Source organism: Odocoileus virginianus, chromosome 11 (assembly GCF_023699985.2).
Source record: "Odocoileus virginianus isolate 20LAN1187 ecotype Illinois chromosome 11, Ovbor_1.2, whole genome shotgun sequence".
In the NCBI taxonomy this organism is placed as follows: Eukaryota; Metazoa; Chordata; class Mammalia; order Artiodactyla; family Cervidae; genus Odocoileus; species Odocoileus virginianus.
The window spans coordinates 6,994,951-7,008,936 of NC_069684.1; positions in this window are offsets into that span (position 1 = coordinate 6,994,951).

Below are 13,986 nucleotides of genomic sequence, written 5' to 3' on the forward strand. Positions count from 1 at the left end.
AAACTCAACATTCAAAAAACAAAGATCATGCCATCCGGTCCCATCACTTCATGCAAATAGATGGGGAAACAATGGAAACAGTGATAGAAAAGACTTCATTTTCTTGGAGTCCAAAATCCCTGTGAATGGTGACTGCAGCCATGAAATTCAAGACGCCGCTCTTCGGGGAAAAAAGAAATGACAAACCTAGACAGTATATTAAAAGGCAGAAACATTACCTGGCCAACAAAGGATCATATAGTCAAAGCTATGGTTTTTCCAGTAGTCATGTATAGATGTGAGAGCTGGACAATAAAAAAAGCTAAGCGCTGAAGAAATGATGCCTTCGAACTATGGTGCTGGAAGACTCTTGAGGGTCCTTGGACAGAAAGGAGATCAAACTAGTCGATCTGAAAGGAAATTAACCCTGAATATTCATTGGAAGGACTGATGCTGAAGCTGAAAGTCCAATACTTTGGCCACCTGATGCAAAAAGCCAACTCACTGGAAAAGACCCTAATGCTGGGAAAGATTGAAGGCAGGAGGAGAATGGGATGACAAAGGATGAGACGGTTGGATGGCACCACCAACTCAATGGACAGGAGTTTGAGCAAACTCTGGGAGATGGTGATGGACAGGGAAGCCTGATGTGCTGCAGTCCATGGGGTCGCAAAGAGTTGGACACAGATGAGCAACTGTACAATAACAGCAACCAGCAGCAAAATGGCTTTTATCACTAGACGAGATCCACATAAAAGGACCTGACCTGCTTAGCTCAGTTCATAATAAGCTTAAAAATATATCTGCAAGGATGACTGTTTCCACATTGTATGTGGAACCCAGAGGTTCATCGCTCACTTTTCAACCACAATGACATGAAAATTCAGCATTCCTTTGTGGATTCCAAAAGCAATTCCACTGTCACTGAATGTATTAGTGAACACAGTCATCTTTTCCCAATGTTTCAGAGGAGGGAAGGAAGGCTGGGTTCACATTCAATGGGAGGGCATCATTTAACTCAAAAGGCCCCTCCAGGCCAGGTCTCTTTCAAAGTGCTTCCTCCTGGCTCTACGTCTTCCCTAACTCTGACCCCAGAGTGCTCAGCTCCCACCCTCCTTCTGCCCTGCCATCTATCATGCAAAGTGGATTCTGACTCTTAATTGGAGACCACCCAGCAATATTTTTTTAGCAAAAATATTCTTTTACCACAAGGAATTACTGTACTAACTGTTAGTAAAATTTTAAGTCACCAAAAATTACATATGTGGTTAGGGCTAACCCAAACCAAAACACCAAAAACAATTTTAATATCTACCCATAGGCTGTCAATGGGCTTCCCAGATGGCTTAGTGGTAAAGAATCCCTCTGCCAATGCAGGAGACTCAGGAGATGGGGGTTCAACCCCTGGGTCAGGAAGGTCCCCTGGAGGAGAGCATGGCAACCCACTCCAGTATTCTTGCTTGGATAATCCCATGGATAGGGGAGCCTGGTGAGCTACAGTTCACGGGGTCGCAAAGAGTTGGACACAACTGAAGCAAATGAGCATGCAGGCTGTCAATACTATGAAATCACTGTATCAGTGATAACAAATGTAACATAATTGCACTTATGTTAAAATTATATATATATATATAACTATATATATATATAAAATAGGGAGGTTTGTGCACATGTATGTGTGAGTATGAGTGTATGGAATGAGGATGCTAACTTGCATGAAGCACTCTTCTCAGACCTGACAAAATTAGGAATGGCTTCTCTCTGAGGAGCAGACCACGATTCTTATAATGGCAGTGTTATGGGTTGAGGAGTGCACCCCCCCCCAATATAGGTTGAAGCCTTCATCTCCGGTTCCTCACAGAAGCATTTTCACTCATGAGTCTTCAGTCCAGGCAGGGTTCCCAGAGGACGGCTCACTTCTGCTTCACTCAGAACAGCTGGGCTGGCTCAAGGGCCAGGAGCTAGAATCATCTGGAGGCTCCATCACACACGCGGCTTATGCCTGAACTGGAAAGACTGACTAGCTGGGGCCTGGAACAGCCGAGGGCTCCTTCGGCGTCCCCAGCTTTCCGTGGCCTCTTCACATGGTCTCTCAGAACAGCAGCTTCAGGGCTGCCCGGACTTCTTACAAGGTGCCTCTGGGCTCCTAAAGCATGTGTCCTGAGAGACAGAGCTGGGTGGAAGCTGTATTACCCACAATGACCAACCATAAGCTGGTAGTGAACAGTTACGAAGATCCACCCCACCTCAGGCAGACCCCCAGCTCAACAGATGAGTGTCATGTCACATCATGAGAAGGGCATATGGTATGGGACCCATATGGGTGCAGCCACCTTTGTCAGCTCCTAGAGACAGGGAAGGTCATATGATCTGCTGTTACAGACCCAGAATTGGGGGCTTCGGTGGGCAGCACAAATGGGGCAAGAAGCCAGGTTCATAAGAGCTAAGGCCCTGTAGATTGCCAATAAGATGGGGGCAGGAGGTTAATGAGGAAGAAAGGAGGTGAACACCAAGCAGAGGCGTGATCAGATGACAAATTTACAGCCAAAGTTGGAATAAAATTAGTTTTGCCTTCAGCCTGAACTTTCAGGATTCACCTTGGGCCTAAAGACGTATGGAGACTTCAGCCTGTGTTCAGTAGAAACCAGCTGCTTCTTGATTCTGCTCAACTTATCACATATCAGACGGCATGGGGAAAGCAAGAGAAGCTATGAGACAATATAAGGTAGTTAATAAACTAAACTTTTGGCCTTTCCAAAGGAGTGTTGGTAAAGGCTTAACAACTGACTCGACAGAAAAGAAAAAAGAAAGAACGCCTGATATGTAACGTTTGCCTACTTCAGTGATGCAGACACTCTCACCATGGCCAACCCGAAGCCACCAGTTGACACTCCTACATGTATATTAGAAGAGCTGTGCACAGCAGGCTTCAGCACCCACCCTGACTTTCACTTTCCACATTCTTGACAGAATTAATTATTCTTAAAGGCCCAGCTCAGCACCTCCCTCCTCTTTCCAGGACTTGAAAGAAACAGAGCAGCTTGTTTCTGTCATTACTGGAGAAGAAGAAGGAACAAGAGCTCACCGAGACAGGGGACACCCACATTCTTCACCTCTCCAGGTGTCAGCATCTTGCATGAAGTCGTGGCCTGAACCCAAGTGTCCGAGCTCTTTTGAATCCACCTTCATGTTCCCTAGCACTGCATTCCCTGGAGAGCAATAGAAAAAAAGCCCCGGATGGTAGATACATCAAGGAGAAACAACAAAAAGTCTGGGAAGTGCAGACCAGCCCCTCCAGGAGCCAGACTCCTTCTGCATTTCCAACTATCCATCCTCCTCCTTGTCACTGTGGGGTCCCAAGACAGTTGCTCCATCTTCCACTCTGTGATTCAGGCCAAAAAAAAAGAAAGAGAGAGAGATGTGAGAGGCTAAAAGCATGCACCAGCTGAACCTGACCCCTAATACCGAGCCAATGGGAAAGCTACAGCCAGGATTTCCGCTCGCATCCCATGGGCTAGAGTTATGTCTTGGGACCACCCCTCCCTTCAACAGAGGTTGAGAAATGGAATTTTCAGCTGAGCACAGGTCCACCTCAAACAAACACAGGGTTCTGTTAGGCAAGCACAAGTGTAGGTCACAAACGTAAATCACCTCAGAAGCATGTCTGAGATACAGAGCAGAAGGACACAGCCCCTCAGACGCCAGGCTCCCAACCGCGGTGACGGGACAGGCAGTCTGCAGGGCCCTAACTATGACTCCTTGTCCTTGGTCAAGAATGTAAGGAAAGGCCCTACACAGCAGGGAGCAGGGAGCCCTGGGCTGACGCACAGGCAGTGACTCACACCCACGGGGGACCAGCATCCAGCTACTGTTTCTGGAGAGTTCCCTCTCAAGGGCAGGTAAGCCCCTCCTCGCCACCAAGTCTGTCCACGCGGGCTGGACTGTGTGGTCCTTTCTTCTTGGCCGAGTGGCTCCCAGCCAGCATCTCAGACCTCCCCTAGAGTCCACAACAAGTTCCAGAGATTCTCCGGAGCGGTGGTCTCTGAATGTTCGGATCTCACACTTCATCATTAAAACATGATTAGGCATAGGTATGTCTGATAGACATATAGCTACTATTTATATAATGTGTGCAGGCTATATGTGTGCTGAGTCGCTTCGGTCATGTCCAACTCTTTGCGACCCTGAGGACTGCAGCCCACCAGACTCCTCTGCTCTGTCCATGGAACTCTCCAGGCAAGAACACTGGAGTGGGTTGCCATGCCCTCCTCCAAGGGGTCTTCCCGACCCAGGGAAACCCACGTCTCCTATGTCTCCTGCCCTGGCAGGCGGGTTCCTGACCACAGGCGCCACCTGGGAAGCCCATTTATATAATGCATGTATGTTATATTTACTAACACAAAACATATGCAAACATAGAAATCTTAAAGACAAGATTTAATTTAAAAAAAAAGAGAGAAATTCGAATATTTTTCTCCCGACACCCCAGTAGTCCCTGCAACACTCCCCTCGGGAGACTGCGGTTCTGCAGTTGTGTGAGAGGGCTTCCCCGGTGGCTCGGCGGTAAACAGCCCACCTGCCGATGCAGGAGACACAAGCGGTTGGATCTCTGCTTCGGGAAGATTCCACATGCCGCAGAGCAACTAAGCCCATGCGCCACAACTACTGAGCGTGTGCCCTAGAGCCCGAGAACCACAACCTCCGAGGCCACATGCCGAACTAGGAAGGGCGCGCACCCGAGAGCCTGTGCTCCGTGGCCAGAGACGCCAAGCAGTGAGACCCCTCGGACTACAGCTAGAGAAGGGCTCCCGCGAGCTGCAGCCAGAGGACAGCCTGCCCAGCAGCGAGGCCCCAGCACAGCCAAGAATAAATTTTTTTAAAAAATTAAGTTGTGTGAGAGGAAGAAGTCAGCATATGTTACGCTACTTACCAGCCCTTTGGGACCTGCGTTACAACCTTCCCTTGGCTCAGAGTGCGCTCCCGTTCCTCTCTGAGGATGTTACAGGTCGGGGAGAACCCGTACCCCTCCTTCTGGCCCTACCAGCTGCCCAGGGACTGTGCCAAGAGCCCACATTCTGCTTCATCAGTGCCCAGCCCAGAGGATGTGGACACATGTGCTAATCAAGTCCCAGGAGCTTCCCTTCATTTTTCAAGGGAGGTATGTGAACCAAACTAACTTGCAACATTAAGGGAAAAGAAAAACACAGCCATGCTCATCACCCGTTGTCTCCAGCACGTGCCTGTGTCAGCCTCTCAGCACCCCTGGGTCTCCATCCCACCCAGAGGGTCGTCAGTTCACGAAGGATGCTGGGGGCAGTCAGGACACCCCTTCCCTGCTGTATCCTCCCCTTCTAGTTGTTAGACTTCAACTTCATTAACTTCTCCAGTTGGCAGACTCACAAGTTTCCTAGTTAGAATATGTCTAAATTCTCTAGTTTTTAAAGATGGGGGTGGGAGGTAGGGACGAGGACAGGGCAAATGTGAAAAGAAGAGGCAGATGAGAAAAAAAAGAGAATGAAATGTTAAATAAAAGGTGAAATAGGACTTAGAACTACAATGCCCACAGGCAAAAAAAAAAAGAGCCAGGAGAAGCAGACCTCGGTCTGCACAGATCCCAGGACACACAGGGTGAGGATACACTCAGCCAAGAAATGAGAAGGGAAAACGGATTCCTAAAAAATGAAAGGTACTAAATGAGCACCTGCTGAGTGGGGAGGCTTGGGAGATGGGAGTTTCTGGGAAGGAAGCAAAGGAAACAGAAGTCAAAGGGGAGCACATATTGGCTCATGGCACTACCTGGAACCAAAGGGTGGAAACGGGACAAGTCGAAAACACACACCAGCCAGGACCGAAGCCGGAAGGACCCAAGACATGGCATTGTTGGCGGACCTGGGACTGTGGGGGGGGGGGGGGGGGGGGCCTGTGCTTTGGGACCTCTCTCACACTGTTCTTGACCAGCCTGTGGCCCCTGAACTCCAGGTAACAACGTGGATGCAAAAGCTACCCCCATCCCAAAGCAGCAAAGCAGTCCAAACCCAGACTTAGCCTTTCCACCCGCCTCTTTTTGCAGCCAGGGGCGGCAGCGCCACCCAGTGGCTGAGTGAGGGGCGCGGTGGACCACGCGTCACCAGGATTCCTTCCCCCCAGCTCGGGCCCAGGTTCGGTTCAAGGCCTACCACCACTCCTCACCGCATGCCTTACTTGTGCGTCAGCTCTCAGGGCGATTGAACAGACCCAGAGGAGGCGGAGTGGCACTCAGCCTCCGGTGGGGCCACCGGGAACCCCGCAGCCTAGGACACCATTGGCCTTCAGCTGTGGGCAGCCGGATCTGTTCAATAGCGACAGCTAGCGGTCATCTTCAAAAGCAAGGTGCTCTGAGCCTCCAGGGGAAAGAAACGTCAAGGTATATACGGGGAAATCAAGACAAGATTCTTGTCTGCGAGCGGAGGCTGGCATATATCCAAAGCCACCCTTGGTTAAAATGGAACTGTAGCCCACCAGGCTCCTCTGTCCATGGGGATTCTCCAGGCAGGAATACTGGAGTGGGTTGCCATTTCCTCCTCCAGAGGATCTTCCCAACCCAAGGATCAAACCCAGGTCTCCCCACATTGCGGACAGATTCTTTACCGTCTGAGCCACCAGGGAAACCTAAACTCTTTAAAGGAAGGACCCTGGCCACCTGCCCAGACACATCTCAGGTCACCTGCTGGGCTTTTGATTCCCCAAGGGCACAGAACTGTTGGTTCTCTGAAGGCACCCTGCTAACCCACTGTGCCTATGCCCAGGCCATCTCTTCTGCCCAGAATGAACTTCAGTCTCCCCATAGTCTGCTTAACTCCTGCTCACCCTTTAAGACTCAGCTCAACCTCCTCTAGGAAAACTTTCCCAACTTCCTCCAGGGCCCACCCCTCAAGGCTGGGATGGGTGCTTTCCCACCCATTTTCCGTGCTTCCAAAAGCTTCTGTATTTGTTTATCACTTGAGCTTATCACCTCTGAATTTACCTTTTTAATTGCCTGATGTAACCCCACCACGGGACTGACTGTATTTGAGGTACTGTTGCACCCCTAGTACACAACACAGACCTTGGCGTGTTGTGCTGCATCGAGCGCTTAATCGCTCAGCTGTGTCCGACTGCTTTGCAACCCTATGGACCGTAGCCAGCCAGGCTCCTCTGTCCATAGCATTTTCCAGGCAAGGATACTGGAGTGGGTTGCCATCTCCTCCTCCAGGGAATCTTCCCAACCCGGGGATGGAACCTGCATCTCCTGTGTATCCTGCATTGCAAGTGGATTCTTTACCTGCTGAACACAGATCTTGGCATGTAAAAGGTATTTAATTAGCATTTAAGAACTAAAGGACTCTTAGAACCTAATACTGGGAAAGATTTTAGAGGAAACGAGACCCAAGAGGACAAAGCAACTTTGCATTTCAGGAGAAACGTATAGATGGACCTAAAAGTCACTTCTTCAGGTTCCAGACCATTCCTCTTTTCACCACGCCCCTCTGGGTTCTTCCTCCTCGGTAACACCCAGCACTGAGCCGTCACACTGTAGGAAGGCCGCCGCCTCTCAGCAGCCCTCCTGACTTTGCCATCTCCAGCAGTGCCTGCACCCTAGCTCTGTTCCCTCCTGCCCACTTCCTGCAAACATTTTTCAGAGTGAAACCACTTCTTCGTGAGCAAACCCACTCCTAGATTGTTATCCTCAAGGAAGTACTTTAAAAGAAGAAAACACATAGATTCATGCATGAAGATGCTCACCGGCAACACTGTAGTAAAAGCTGTAAGTTAGAAATTACCAAAATCTCCATATAAATAAAATTAAGTTCATCCATATAAATCATATAAATCAACTTATCAATCACATCAAGCAAAACTAAGAGTGTCAACACTTTGGGATACATTTTCTTCCTTCCTGTATTAGCAAACCCTTCCATATACTTACTACGTTCAGGCATTATTCTACTGTATGAATATTAACACATTTTTAACACATTTGATTGGGTTCAATAGAGTATAGACGTCAAATGGCCTACCGGACACTTCTCTGGAGGAGCCCTGTGAGATGCCTCAAATATTTTTCTTCCACACAGATTGAAAAGTGAAAGTGTTATTCACTCAGTCCCGTTCGACTCTCTGCGACCTCATGGACGGTAGCCTGCCAGTCTCCTCCGTCCATGGGATCCTCCAGGCAAGAATACTGGAGTGGGTTGCCATGTCCTTCTCCACCACGTAGATTAGGCTAACACATATGCTTAAAAGAGCCCGGTCAGTTGACGTGAATGAGTCTGCGTGTTTTTACACAGCCACGTGTAAAGCAGCTGGTGGGAAGCAGCTGTGTGACATGGGGGCTCAGTCTGATGTTCTGTGATGATCGGGGTGGGATGGGGGGTTGGGAGGGAGGTTCAAGAGGGAAGGGGTACAGGTGAACTATGACTGATTCATGGTGTTGCAAGGCAGAAATCAATACAACACTGTAAAGCAATTATCCTCCAGTTAAAAATAAATTTTTTTAAAAAGCTGTATATTTTAATTTTTGCCATCGTTTCATGGATGGACAGGTGTCACGTGTTTATTAACCTTGTGAACTTTGATAGTTAACCTTTTGAAAGTTTAAACATTAACCTTTTAATGTTTAATTAACCTGATTAACCTTTTGATAGTCTTAAACATTCTTCCCCGTAGATATAATTGGAAATTATATCAGATGAAAATTCAAAAACACTCCTTCATATTCATAGAACTGCAGGTACAAGTAAGGATTCATCACATCCGTCAATAGGTCACAAGGGCTAAAACAGTAGTGACAGCTAACATTTATGGAGTGCTATGTAAGTGTTGGAGTGCTATGGAGAAGGAAATGGCAACCCACTCCAGGGTTCTTGCCTGGAGAATCCCAGGGACGGGGCAGCCTGGTGGGCTGCCGTCTATGGGGTCGCACAGAGTCGGACAAGACTGAAGCGACTCAGCAGCAGCAGCGTGTAAGTGTTAGATCATGTAATCCCGTGAATAATCCCATCGTCATAGGCATTTTACAGAGGAGGAAGCTGAGGCTACGTGACTCACCCCACTGAAACAGGCAGTAGAGGGGAAGCCGGGCTCACAGCTCAGCCAGCCCTACTCGGGGCACGTCTGCTGCTCTCTGGCCCCAGGCTGCCGTTCAGGGAAAATGCTTCCCTGTGACCCACAGCCCTGGAGGGGTGGTGTCAGCTGTGATGCATAAAGTGATCTTGTTCCCAAGTTGAATGTTTTCCCAGTTCTGAATTTATCAGCACAATTACAGAAAATTATTATAACTCATGTTTTTCTTCCCTTATGTCTATTAAATTGTATTAACCAGTGGTTAATCATTACCCTGAGCAATGCTAGGGAGGCATGGCTACCATTCAATAGTAAGGAAATTATTAAACAGATCGTAGAGCACAAATAACAGCATGAAAGATCGAAACAACGCGAAAAGGGAAACATATGAAAAAAAGGTAAAAACATGAAAACTAATTTTAATAAAGCATCAAGTGGAAAACAAACACATAATTGTAGATTCACAACACAAAATATGTGTTTAAAAAAAAAAAAAAGATGGGTGCATACAGGCCAAAACTAGAAGGGAATGTGAACAATACAAAATGAATTTGTGTTTGGGTGGTAAGATGAGATCTTTCTTTTACGGGTTATCAGATTACCACTTTTATAAAACTGAAAAAAAAAAGAAAGAAAATGAAAGGAAATCGAAATGCTTTCTGACCCTTTTCTCCACCAAGTTGCCTTCATTACTAGTCTTCAGGTTCCTGGAATGCTTTCTGCAGAACAGGCTGGCAGCAACCTAACATGTCAGCGCTCTGGTGAGACCAGTCTGTTTTTACAGCATCAGCTCAAATATTCTTTGTTATGGATGATAGATTGTGCTGAGTATAAAACAGATCAGAAAGGCAAGGGCAGAAAAGTGTAAGGTTTATAGAAAAGGCTCTGGAGCATATTATAGCTGGGAATGTGAGGCCCCCTGTAAAATAATTGGGATCGTTTGACTGAAGCTGTGGCCAAAAAATAACGACAGTTTAAACCAGGAAGGAAAATTGCCAGTTTTAGAAAGAGAATAACACTATTAAATAACCTAGTTTTACCAGAGAGCAAACGTCTCTCGAATTACAGCACTGGTGAGCGCGGTTACTCTTGCTGAGGCTCTCAGAATTCTTGGCTTAAGACAAAGGTACTGATTCTGACGATCTAGACTATCGCAAAAAACAATACAGAAATGAAGTAAAGTAAGCGAAAGCATGTTTTAAGGAACAGGAGCTTCATATTTCTATTTTTTCTTTTTTTTTTTTTTTTTTGCTTTTTGGTAGCTCAGTAGTTTACCTTAAGTAGATTGTTTTTAAACAAGTAAGGTGACTTTCCAGTGATAAACTAGGAGTTCTTAGAGTCTTGTTACTGGACAACTCCCCCTGGAGAGAGGAGGGCAGTGCTTTTTAATTGAGAAAAAGCAGTGCATTTTAAAGTTCAGAACGGGGAATGACATACCTAGGGGGCAAGCCATGGTGATATTTGACTCAGGTATAAGCCTTATTTTGTAGTCTGGCAGGCCCAAGGGGATACAATCTGAAATGCAGTCTAAAGGGAGAAACTAAATTGCTCTGAAGATTAACACAGTTTTTCCTTTTAGTCCAGAGGTTGGTGTCTGGGAGGTCCTTCTTTTCTGGCCAACCTTCCTCTTTGCTTTTCTATCTGTCCATTCTAACATACACACACACACACACACACACACACTATCCTAACCCAGGCTTGAAGCTGCATCCTGTCTGGGCCCTTCTAGGTCAAAGCCAGTGAGATGGTCCTTCTCTGGAGCCTTGGATGAAAAGTAACTTGTTCCCTGCTCAGCGCTGGGACCCACAAGAATGAATCTGCAGTTAGTTGTGTCTTAGGGTTAAGCCTTTCAGATTCTCTATGCAATAGATGAAACTCATGCCAGTACTGATCATTTCTTACAGCATAACTTGGAGGTTTTATTGCAGAAAAAGGTCCTCTATCAACAATAACAGAAAGCAACCAAAGAGGACTGAGAATTCTGTCCTGCCGTGAACATGAAGCTGTAACTACTGAAGAGAGGAAAGCTTGCAAATGGAGGAGTTAAGAAAATATTTATTTTCTCCTGATGAGTTTAGACTGTATCATCTCTGAGAATGAATGTTTGTCCTTGGGATGTCCATATGGACGTCAAATTAAACAGTTACCAGCTACACACTTGGAAGACTAAAGAGGAAAGTCTGCACTGTGGAGAATTTGAATGCGAGCAGACAAGTATGTCCACAGGACTGATCTCAGGACGTGCAGTTCCAAACTCCCCTCACCACACACCCCAGACACCTTCTGCAAAATGTGGACTGCCAAGCCCACCAGGTACTATCCTGTTGAATGTCCATGACCTTATTCTAAATTGAATAACTTAGACTTGAGGAATGCATTGCTGAGAAAATGTCAGAGGGTGCATAGGGTGCAATTCTGAGGCAAGAACAACTTCTTATGGGCAAGGTTGCCATTTCCCAAAAGATGAATAGGAGATCTTCCAGATGGGTGGAAGTGGGGAACAAGATTAGAACTAGTAGCTCCGATAGGGGGGACCCTATAGAGGGCTAACTTCTCAGCGCTGTTTCTTGGAGTATGGGAAAAGTCATATTAGCATACAGTTTAAATTTTTCTCTTTCAAAACTGGGATTCCCTTTTGTTACCCCAACCCTATTATAAAATCTGATAGTCCTATACATTCTCATGTGATGTTGTGAAGGGTAAAGCGAAGTGTTTTCCTATCCTGTGTTTACCCCTTCAAGGGAGCCCATACAGGGCTCAGCACCCATCAAGAAGATCATGTTCCAAAGTTTAGGATTTGACCATCAACAAAGGGACCTGGAAACAGTGAGAAGAAGCACAGAATGCTGGCCAGTAAATGCGAGGTGATAAAATCAACAGGGGCCTGACCTAAATCCTCCTCCTTACTAACCCACACCAGAGGAAGGGAGCCCTCGGGCAGAGGCAGGCTAATGATCAGACTGTCTGCGTATCAGACTATTAAACCATCTACCTCTGTGCTGTGCTGTGCTCAGTCGCATCTGACTCTTTGCGACCCCATGGACAGTAGCCTGCCAGGTTCCTCTGTCCATGGGATTTCCCAGGCAAGAATACTGGAATCAGTAGCCATTCCCTTCTCCAGGGCATCTTCCCGACCCAGGGATCGAACCCGGGGCTCCTGCACTGCAGGCAGATTCTTTATCACCTGGGCCACTAGGGAAGCCCATCCTATTGCTTGCATAGCCCTAAGAGAGTTCAATCTTCATACTCATTTCTTTCTGACTTCCAGTGGAACCCAAATAGCTGGCCCACGGGAACTCCTATTGCCATCGTCTGTCCTCTCCTGTGTTCTTATGCCCTAAAATCCCAGAACCCTCTCACATTTCTACACCCATAACACCCTCTTATCCTGCCGTCTTGGGCTCCTCAACCCCTCTGTCCTCACTCCCATCTCCATGGGTCAATCTTCAGGCATGGGATCTCAGGCTGTTGTCTCTCATCCAGAGGAAATGTCGTTTGCCTTCAGTCTCTGTGCTTGAGAATCCATCCTCAGCACATTTCCCTGCCTACTCCTTGTTCTTTTTCCCCTCGGAGAATGGAGACAGTAGTAGGGAACCAAGGAGACTGTGACACAGTCCCAACATGTTAATAATTGTTATCTTATCACAGCTGTTTAAAAGGCTCATTACGTGCCTTGCATGTGAAGTCTTGGACTTCGTGGGAGCCACATAAATCATCCATTCAAACACTGAATGGACCATTCAGACAAGGTGAATTGCACAAGGCTACAAAGCTACTCAGTTAACTTGTCCCAAGCCGGTCCCCTCTCCATCATCTTACCCTGAACTTCTTGGGAATTTCCTGATTATTGCATTTGTAATAGTTCCTTTTTAAGGCACAGACAAATTCCTTTTAGTTTTCCCCCAAATTTCCTAGTTCAGGGGACTAGGAAATTCTCCTACGATTCTGCCTGCTATTGCTCCATTTATCCCCTAATCAATCAACCACCATCTTTTCACCTTCCCCCATCCCCTGGCCCTGATCCCATTGCTTCAGAAAGGAGCAAATTCAGAGCTGGTCTCATTTCAGAGTTCTGCAGAAATACCAGTACTTTAGAGGAGCAGAACCTCTTTATGATACCAAGATGGAGAAGAGATAACTAAAGGGAAGAGAAAATCCTTACACAGAAAACTACCTGATACAGATAAAAACCTACACTGGGAACCTCTCTTATGGATGAAAAAGGCCTTTTTTCCCCCTTTGTAGAAGCTACAAGGTTTGAATCCTTTTATTAATTTGCTTTAATTGGAGTATAATTGCTTTAGTGTTGTGTTAGTTTCTGCTGTATTAAAAAACATGAATCAGCTCTATGTACACATACATCCTCTCCCTCTTGAGGCTCCCTCCCCACCCCAGGCCTCCATCCCACCCCTCTAGGTCATCACAGAGCACCAAGCTGAGCTTCCTGTGCTTTATAGCAGGTTCCCACTAGCTACCTATTTTACATTTGGTAGTGTATATATATATATATCCCACTTTGTCAATTCGCCCCACCCTCTCCTTTCTGCACTGTGTCCACAAGTTGTTCTTTATGTCTGTATCTCTATTCCAGCCCTGCAAGTTGCAAGGTTTGAATCTGACCCAGAGATTCATTTTTGTCTAATCCTGGAAAGGGAATTTTGATGTGAATCTGTCCGAGAGTTCAGACCAATCTAATAGGAAGAGAAAGGGCAGTTGGGGTGCCCACTGGTGGGAGGAGCTCCTGAGCTCGGCCCTGGAGGCCTCAAGGGTTTGGGGCCCCTCCGATCGTGCCAGAGAGCAAGAGAGAGGAACTGGGGTGAGCAAGTATTGTGGCTTTGCTGTTTCCTGTTTCAGCAAGGCTGCTGTGCAAAAAAAAAGACAGTACCAGGAAGGGAAATGCTCAGGGGGCCCCGAGCCCTGGATTGA